This window comes from Papaver somniferum, chromosome 9 (genome assembly GCF_003573695.1).
Source record: "Papaver somniferum cultivar HN1 chromosome 9, ASM357369v1, whole genome shotgun sequence".
Taxonomy (NCBI): domain Eukaryota; kingdom Viridiplantae; phylum Streptophyta; class Magnoliopsida; order Ranunculales; family Papaveraceae; genus Papaver; species Papaver somniferum.
The window spans coordinates 96,772,969-96,781,301 of record NC_039366.1 but is presented as its reverse complement, the minus strand read 5'-3'; the positions used below and the strand labels follow the sequence as shown (position 1 = coordinate 96,781,301).

The 8,333-nt window shown below is 39.9% G+C and overlaps 1 pseudogene; it reads left to right on the top strand.

The window, feature by feature from the left end:
- Positions 1 to 6,344: 6,344 nt before the first annotated feature.
- Positions 6,345 to 6,444, top strand: LOC113314543 (annotated as a pseudogene).
- Positions 6,445 to 8,333: the final 1,889 nt, after the last annotated feature.

The following is an 8,333-nucleotide window of genomic DNA, read 5'->3' as shown; positions in this document are numbered from 1 at the left end:
GAATCTCCCTAGAGTGCCGAGAAAACCAAATCCAAGCTTTGTCTCGTTGCTGCCTTGTTTCCCGCCAAAATCTTCATTTGAATCATGAAGAAGAACAGGCGCCCCGTATCCAGAGTAGGGGTGCCTTTAGCAGCTGTCCAGGGGGTGCCGTGAGGGTGCCCCTTAGTAATTCGGGTACACCTTATCCATAGTGAGAGTACGAATATCAAGTGTCCTCCGGGTGCGCTTTTCGACAACTTTTCGAGCCGATTTTTCCAAAAATGTTTATTGGACAAAAATACCTACACACACATAAAACACCATAATAAGTACAAAAATGAGCACTATCAATATATAGAATCGAGACAAATTAGACACAAAGATGTGTCTATCAAATACCCCCAAACCTTTTATTTGCTAGTCCTCGAGCAAAGATAAAATATAAAAATAAAATCCTAACTCACTGACGCAGGCATCGTCGATTGCATTTAGCGTATGCAATAAGCCTTTAAACCCCTAGGTGGCCCTAGTGGCCGAGTTATAGTCTCGGGAGGGCTTACCAGAGGTATACCCACAAAACCTTTATACTCCAGACCTAGCTATCTACGCAGAACCTTGAAAAGCACTAAAGAATCTCCTTGGTTGGCATACTTATTGACTACAGGAAGAAATACCCTGATGCGAAATTCCAATTGCTGTACACGAGTTTGCACTCAAGCATACTAAAATTCATATAAAGTGACAGAGCTCTACTCAGATAGTTGCACTATGGACATCAATATTCAGAGTCAAACCAATCACATGGATATATTAAGAGATGGATATAGAAAAACGTAGATGGTTTTGATGTTTACTAAGTGAACGGTGTTCCTCATATCTGTCTGAAGGCCTCCGCCGAAAATGAACCTATCCTAATGGACTGAGATACTAGTCTGACTAATATCAACACAACTGGCATATACAAGGGAACCAGTGATTGATAATCCTAACTCTAGGTCAACACAGCTGGCATATACAAGGGTACCAGTGGTCGACTTTATTGAATTTATTCCTTTTGGTCAAATGGTCTGGTCTCAATTTTTTTTTTCCATGGTATCTCAATCACTCTAATTCACCCTAGCATTGATAACAACTTGAATCGTGAGCCCCACCTAATCACTTGGAGTAACATAGTTTAAAAATAAAATAAAAAATAGAAGTGAAAAGGACTCAACGAGATATGGTGAAACTATCATGTTATTTCTAACACCTGAGCTCTGTGCTTTTATGAATAGACTCTTCTAGATGTTTCCATCTAATCAGATTGGTTCCTCAACTCCTACAACCAAAATGCTTCCATCCACTTAGGTTGGTTAGTGCTATCCTTAATATGCATAAATTTCTAGGCTCTGGAGTTTATTTAAAACAAAAAGTTTCTATCCCACCCCCAAACTTAAATCTAACATTGTCCTCAATGTTTCAAATTAAAGAACAGTACCAAAAATATAACATGAGGAAATAGTAAAGAGAGAGTTCGGAAAAATAGTACCTGGGTGAAGTGAAACCAAAAACTGACAAAAATATTATACAACATACAAATCGCCTCGATGGTCAATTAAGGGTAAACAGGGTCCTCCAGAGGAACCTCCTCAACATCACCTGTAGGAAAAGGCTATAAAAAGGGCTTCAATCTATGAACATTAACCTTTGAAGAACTAGTACCATATGATGTCTCAATCTCAATAGCGCCATGAGGAAAAACAGTACGGACCACAAAAGGACCGGTCCACCGAGAGCGCAGTTTCCCAGGGAATAGATGCAAACGAGTGTCATACAGAAGAACTTTTTGACCTGGAGAAAATGACTTCCGTAAAATATTCTTATCATGCACAAGTTTTATTTTGTACTTATACTCCTTAGCACTATCATATGCATCTCTACGAATCTTGTCCAACTCATTGAGCTGGAGCTTTCTGTGAGCTCCTGCCTTGCCAAGTGAAAATTTTAGCTGCTTAATAGCACAATAGGCTCTATGCTCTAACTCAACAGGCAAGTGACATGCCTTGCCCAATACTAAACGGTAGGATGACATTCCAATGGGTGTCTTAAACGCGGTACGGTAAGCCCATAAGGCATCAGTAAGCCTTGACGACCAGTCTTTCCTATTGGGATTAACTGTTTTCTCTAAAATACGCTTAATTTCCCTATTGGAAACCTCTACCTGACCACTAGTCTGTGGGTGATACGGGGTAGCTACTTTGTGGGTAATACCATATTGTTTCATTAACAGAGCAAACGGTCTATTACAAAAGTGTGAACCCCCATCACTAATTATAGCTCGCGGTGTACCAAAACGTGTAAGTATCTTAATACGACCCTATGGTCATTTGTTTTACACGGAACCGCCTCAACCCACTTAGACACATAGTCTACAGCGACAAGTATGTAAAGATAACCTAAAGAATTAGGAAATGGACCCATAAAATCAGTGCCCCACACATCAAAGACCTCAATCACTAAAATAGGGTTCAAAGGCATCATATTTCTACGGGAAATGGTTCCTAACCTCTGGCAACGATCACAAGAAACACTGTGACTATGGGAGTCTTTAAACAGTGAAGGCCAGTAAAATCCACACCGCAATATCTTAGCAGCAGTCTTCTTAGAACTAAAATGACCCCCACAAGCATGTTCATGACAAAAGGAGAGAATACTGGACTGGTCACTCTCAGGTACACATCTCCTAATAATCTGGTCGGGACAATACTTAAACAAATAAGGATCATCCCAAAACAAATGCTTAACCTCGGCTAAAAACCTAGAACGATCTTGTTTACCCCAATGTTGAGGGGTACGGCCAGTAACAAGATAATTCACTATATTTGCATACCAAGGTGATTGGGAAACAAAGAACAATTGTTCGTCAGGAAAGCTATCCCTTATAGGAAGGGCATCACTAGGGGAACTAACAACTAACCTGGATAAGTGGTCTGCTACTACATTTTCAGCACCCTTTTTGTATCTAATGTCTGGAGAAAATTCTTGTAACAATAGGATCCACCTAATCAATCTAGGTTTGGTGTCCTTCTTAGACAAAAGGTATTTCAAAGCAGCATGATCGTTATAGATTACGATCTTAGAACCTAATAGGTAGGATCTAAACTTATCCAAGGCAAACACGATGGCTAGAAGTTCCTTATCAGTAGTTGTATAGTTCAATTGGGCATCATTCAGAGTTTTGCTAGCATAGTAAATCACATGAAGTAATTTGTCTACTCGTTGACCTAACACAACGCCTATAGCATAATCTGAAGCATCACACATAATCTCAAAGGGTAGGTTCCAGTTGGGTGCCTGGACTATGGGAGCGGTAGTGAGTAAATTTTTAAGCTTCTCAAAAGCCTCTAAACAAGCATCATCAAAGACAAACTTAACATCTTTTGCAAGCAAATTGCAAAGAGGTCTAGAAATCAAGCCAAAATCCTTAATGAATCGACGGTAAAAACCTGCATGCCCTAGGAATGACCTAATGTCTTTTACGGTTTTTGGGACCTGTAAAGTCTTAATAAGGTCAACTTTGGCTTTGTCTACCTCTATACCCTTTGAAGAAATGATGTGCCCTAAAACAATTCCTGATTTAACCATGAAATGGCATTTTTCCCAATTAAGCACTAAATTCTTTTCCTTACACCTAGTCAACACTAATGTCAAATGATGCAAGAACTCATCAAAAGATGAACCAAACACTGAAAAATCATCCATAAAGACCTCTAAAAACCGTTCTACCATATCAGAAAATATGCTCATCATACAACGCTGAAAAGTCGCAGGGGCATTACACAGCCCAAAAGGCATGCGTCTATACGCGAATGTACCAAAGGGACAAGTAAAAGTGGTTTTCTCTTGGTCTTCTGGGGCAATAACGATCTGATTATATCCGGAAAAGCCATCTAAAAAGCAATAGAAACTATATCCAGCTAATCTCTCTAGCATTTGGTCGATAAAAGGAAGGGGAAAGTGATCCTTCCTTGTGACCTTGTTCAATTTCCTATAGTCGATACAGACACGCCATCCCGTGGTCACTCGGGTTGGGATTAACTCATTATCCTCATTCTGGACTACAGTGATACCTGATTTCTTGGGAACAACCTGAACGGGGCTGACCCACTTATTGTCTGAAATTGGGTAGATAATACCCGCATCTAACAACTTAAGCACCTCTTTTCGAACTACTTCTTTCATGTTAGGGTTCAGTCGACGTTGCATCTACCTAGACGGTTTGGAGTCTTCCTCTAAATGAATCTGATGCATAAAAACGGTAGGACTAATACCCTTAATGTCTGCTATAGACCACCCTAAAGCTTTCTTATTATCTTGAAGTACTTTTACTAGCCTACTTTCCTGATCACTATCCAAGTCGGCAGCAATAATCACAGGTAAAGTCACAGATGGGCCTAAGAACACATACTTCAGGTTATCTGGTAGTGGTTTGAGGTCCAACTTAGGGGGCTCTTCTAAGGAAGGAACTGAGGTAGTCTCAGAAGATGGTAATGGTTCGAACCTAGATTTCCATCTATCAGTGTCTAACACAGGGGTAGAATCTAATAGAGCATTCACTTGTTCAATGGTACTATCATCGTCAAAATCTAAATCAAAACGGGATAGACAACTCTCTAATGGGTCTTCAGACAAGATGTTTGGTAATGACTCCTGAACTAAGGATTCTATCACATTCACCTCTTTAACACATGTGTCATCTAGATCATAAGGTAGCTTACTGACATTAAAAATGTTCATTTCGATAGTCATATTACCAAAGGATAAATTCATCACACCATTTCGACAGTTTATGATCGCATTAGACGTAGATAAGAATGGGCGACCTAAAATCACAGGTATCTGGTTCTCTGGGTCAGGGACAGGTTGGGTATCTAGAACCACGAAATCCACTGGATAAATAAACTTGTCGACCTCAATAAGAACATCCTCGATAACACCTCGAGGAATTTTGACAGACCTATCAGCTAACTGCAGTGTTATCTGAGTAGGTTTCATTTCACCAAGTCCTAGCTGTAAGTGCACATGGTACGGCAGTAAGCTCACACCGGCTCCTAAGTCAAGTAAAGCTTTTTCTACCCGGTGTTTACCTATTGTACAAGCAATGGTTGGGGAACCTGGGTCTTTGTACTTTGGAGTGGTAGTGTTCTGAATGATTGAACTTACATGACTAGCTAAAAAGGCTTTCTTATGGACACTAAGTTTTCGCTTTCGCGTACACATATCCTTAAGGAACTTCGAAAGCAGGAATTTGCCTAATTGCATCTAATAAAGGAAGGTTTATGGTAACTTGCTTAAAAACCTCCAATATGTCATTAAAGTTCGATTCCTTCTTTGTTGATGCTAATAGCTGGGGAAATGGGGCTCTAGGCACAGAATCAGACCTCTCAGGAACCGAATTGGCATCATCGGAAATTTTATCAGTCCCCTCAGTTAGTGGTCCTGAGGGATGAGATCCTGAGGGGTGAACTACAGTATGTTCACTATCGGGCATGGTTACCTGATTGTCTACTACTCTACCACTCCTAAGGGTTCTAATAGCATTCAATTGATTCGATGGTTTTGCACCTACTTCATGAACTCCTCTAGGGTTGGGGGTAGTTTGAATAGGGAGCCTTCCGTTATCTCTCTCACTTAAGGTCTTAGCTATTTGGCCGACTTGAAGTTCTAGCTTAGCAAGGCTCTGAGCATTAGTTTGAAAGTTCTGCTTGGTTTCCTGTTGAAAACTAATTTGGCTCTATGCTAACATATCCTCAGTTTTTGCTAACATCTTAATAGATTCTTCTAAGCTTGTCGTTTTGTTTTCTGGGCCTGATGAATTCTTAGTGTAACCAAAACCTGGGGGAGCATTAGAATTACTAAACTGACCTTGACTCTGGACCTTAGACCATGAAAGGTTCGGACGGTTTCTCCAACCAGGATTATAGGTTTCTGAATATGGGTCAAACTTCGCACGGTTATCATACCTAGTGTTATTATAGAGAGCATTGGCTTGCTCTTCATTATTCTGGCCTTCCCAAAAAGGCTCCAATCTACCACTTGTGTGACCCAGTTCTAAAGCTTCTAACCTTTTCGCTATAGCAACAATTTTGGAATCTGATTCAAAGCTTCCTTCTACCCTATTAACGTTTCCTCTGCCTAAAAGAATTGTTTTCTGGGGTACCCTATTGCTTTCCCATTGTTGGGTTTTTTCGGCGATTTCATGCAAATATGTCATCGCATCATCAACTGTTTGGTTTTCAAACCCACCTGTTCACATGGACTCTACTGTAGTTGTGGTGGGATAATCTAAACCCTCATAAAGGATCTGAACTAACCTAACCTTTTATAAACCATGATGAGGACATTGGGCTAATAAATCATTGAACCTTTCCAAATACCTATACAAAGATTCTCCCTCCTGTTGTGTAAACGTGCAGATTTGTGTCCTAATAGACGAGGTTTTGTGCCTAGGGAAAAACTTGTTCAAAAAGGCAGATGTAAGTTGTTCATAGGTTTCAATTGATTCGGAAGCCAAACTATACAACCACGACTTGGCTTTATCTTTTAAGGAAAAGGGGAATAACCTGAGTTTTAAAGCATCATCATCAAGGTTTCTAATTATCAGGGTACTACAAATTTCCTCAAAGTCCCTAACATGGAAATAGGGGTTTTCATTTTCTTTTCCTAAAAAGATTGGGAGCAACTGTAAGGTTCCAGGCTTAAGTTCATAATTTGCTTCAGTTTCAGGTAACCTGATACACGAGGGACGAGTAGTCCTAGTAGGATTCAACAAGGCTTTCAAAGTTGCCATTTCTGGCGCTATTGGACTATCAGGGATTCTTTCCTCAAACGGACGTTCAAAAACGGAATCTTCACGAATCGGACTTTCTAAATTGAGGTAATCAAGACGCTTAGAACTACTAGGTTTCTCTTTAACAAATCTACCTAGGGCGTCTCTTTTACGTTCAGGCATGCAACAGAATAAGGTAGGGAATTCTATGCAAACACAAAACAAGGCTGACTCAACCAAATCAAACCTAAATTTATAGCAAACAAAAAGCATGAACGCTCCATTTAGATTGTTTCTAGACCAGCTTCTATTCTTTCGAAAAGGAACTCGTTACAATCTGAGCAAACCCCTCTGGAATCAATCCGAGTCAAAGTAAGTTGAATTGAGGCGAGGGAAGCTAAGTGGAGCTTTGATACCCAAGGCCTCACCGGTTACAAGGCGGCGCAGTCACGCATTCAACTCACAGAAACCTTCAAGAACTTCGAAGTATGATCAAAAGAGTAACCAATATTCTTTGAACGACTTTCCTATTAAGCTCGTTACCCTATAGGTCTCGTTCTAGTCAAAATTTTAAGCTTAGGTTCGCGTATGGTTTCGTTTTCCTAAGGCGGGCAAGAAGAGAACGGTGATGAAATCCGAACCCTTATCTTGTATGGCCAGTCCTTGCCCTTTACTAGGAAATTAAAGCAGCCGTTTTCAAGTCCTCAGCATATATGCAAACGAAGGAATACAGTAAACCCGCTGACAGGGGATTCACGGGTGTTTCGAAAAACTTACCTCCCGTACCAGACGGGCGAAGAACCGTTGAAGTCGACTCGGGCCACGACTCATACGTCATGTACGAACCCGAGGGGCCGAGGCGATGTCGTAATCACCGTCCTTCTCTGCACACAGTTTATATTTAAACCAACCCTTCCTTAGGGTTTAAAAATAATAATGTCCAAAGTTTAATGTCCAAGTGTCCAAAAAGAAAAGAAAAAATTACAAAAATAACAAATCCTAATACAGTTCTCTCTTTTTTTTCTTCTTTTTTTATAAAGAAAAATAAACAAACCCTAAAAAAAAAAAGAGAAAATATCTAAAAAGAAATTGTCTTCTTCTCCGTTCTTTTCGCTTTAAGCTTTCGCTCCAAGTCTTTATGCTTTAAGTTCCAGTCTTTACGAAATCACCAAACTCCTTGGCTCAATTCGCTTTATGATCCAAAACCTGTAGACAAAAGATAAATACCCAAAAACGTAAAAAAGAACAAAAATAATAAAAACCTTAAAAAATAAAAATAAAAGAAAAGAAAACGAAGTCTAAAAACCCTAAAAGCAAATCCACGTCGGCGGCGCCAAAAATTGATGTGATTGGAGATAGTGATAAAATTGGTTCGATTCTCAGACTTGCGAAGGATAAAATATAGACTTGAATTCTAAAACAAAAATAGAAAACTCAAACAAAGATGATGTTGTTTAGTAGTCTAGAGTCTGTAGCGGCTTAGTACAGTGTGGCGTTCAAAATTGGACTAGGTCCCGGGGGTTTTCTGCATTTGCGGTTTCCTCGT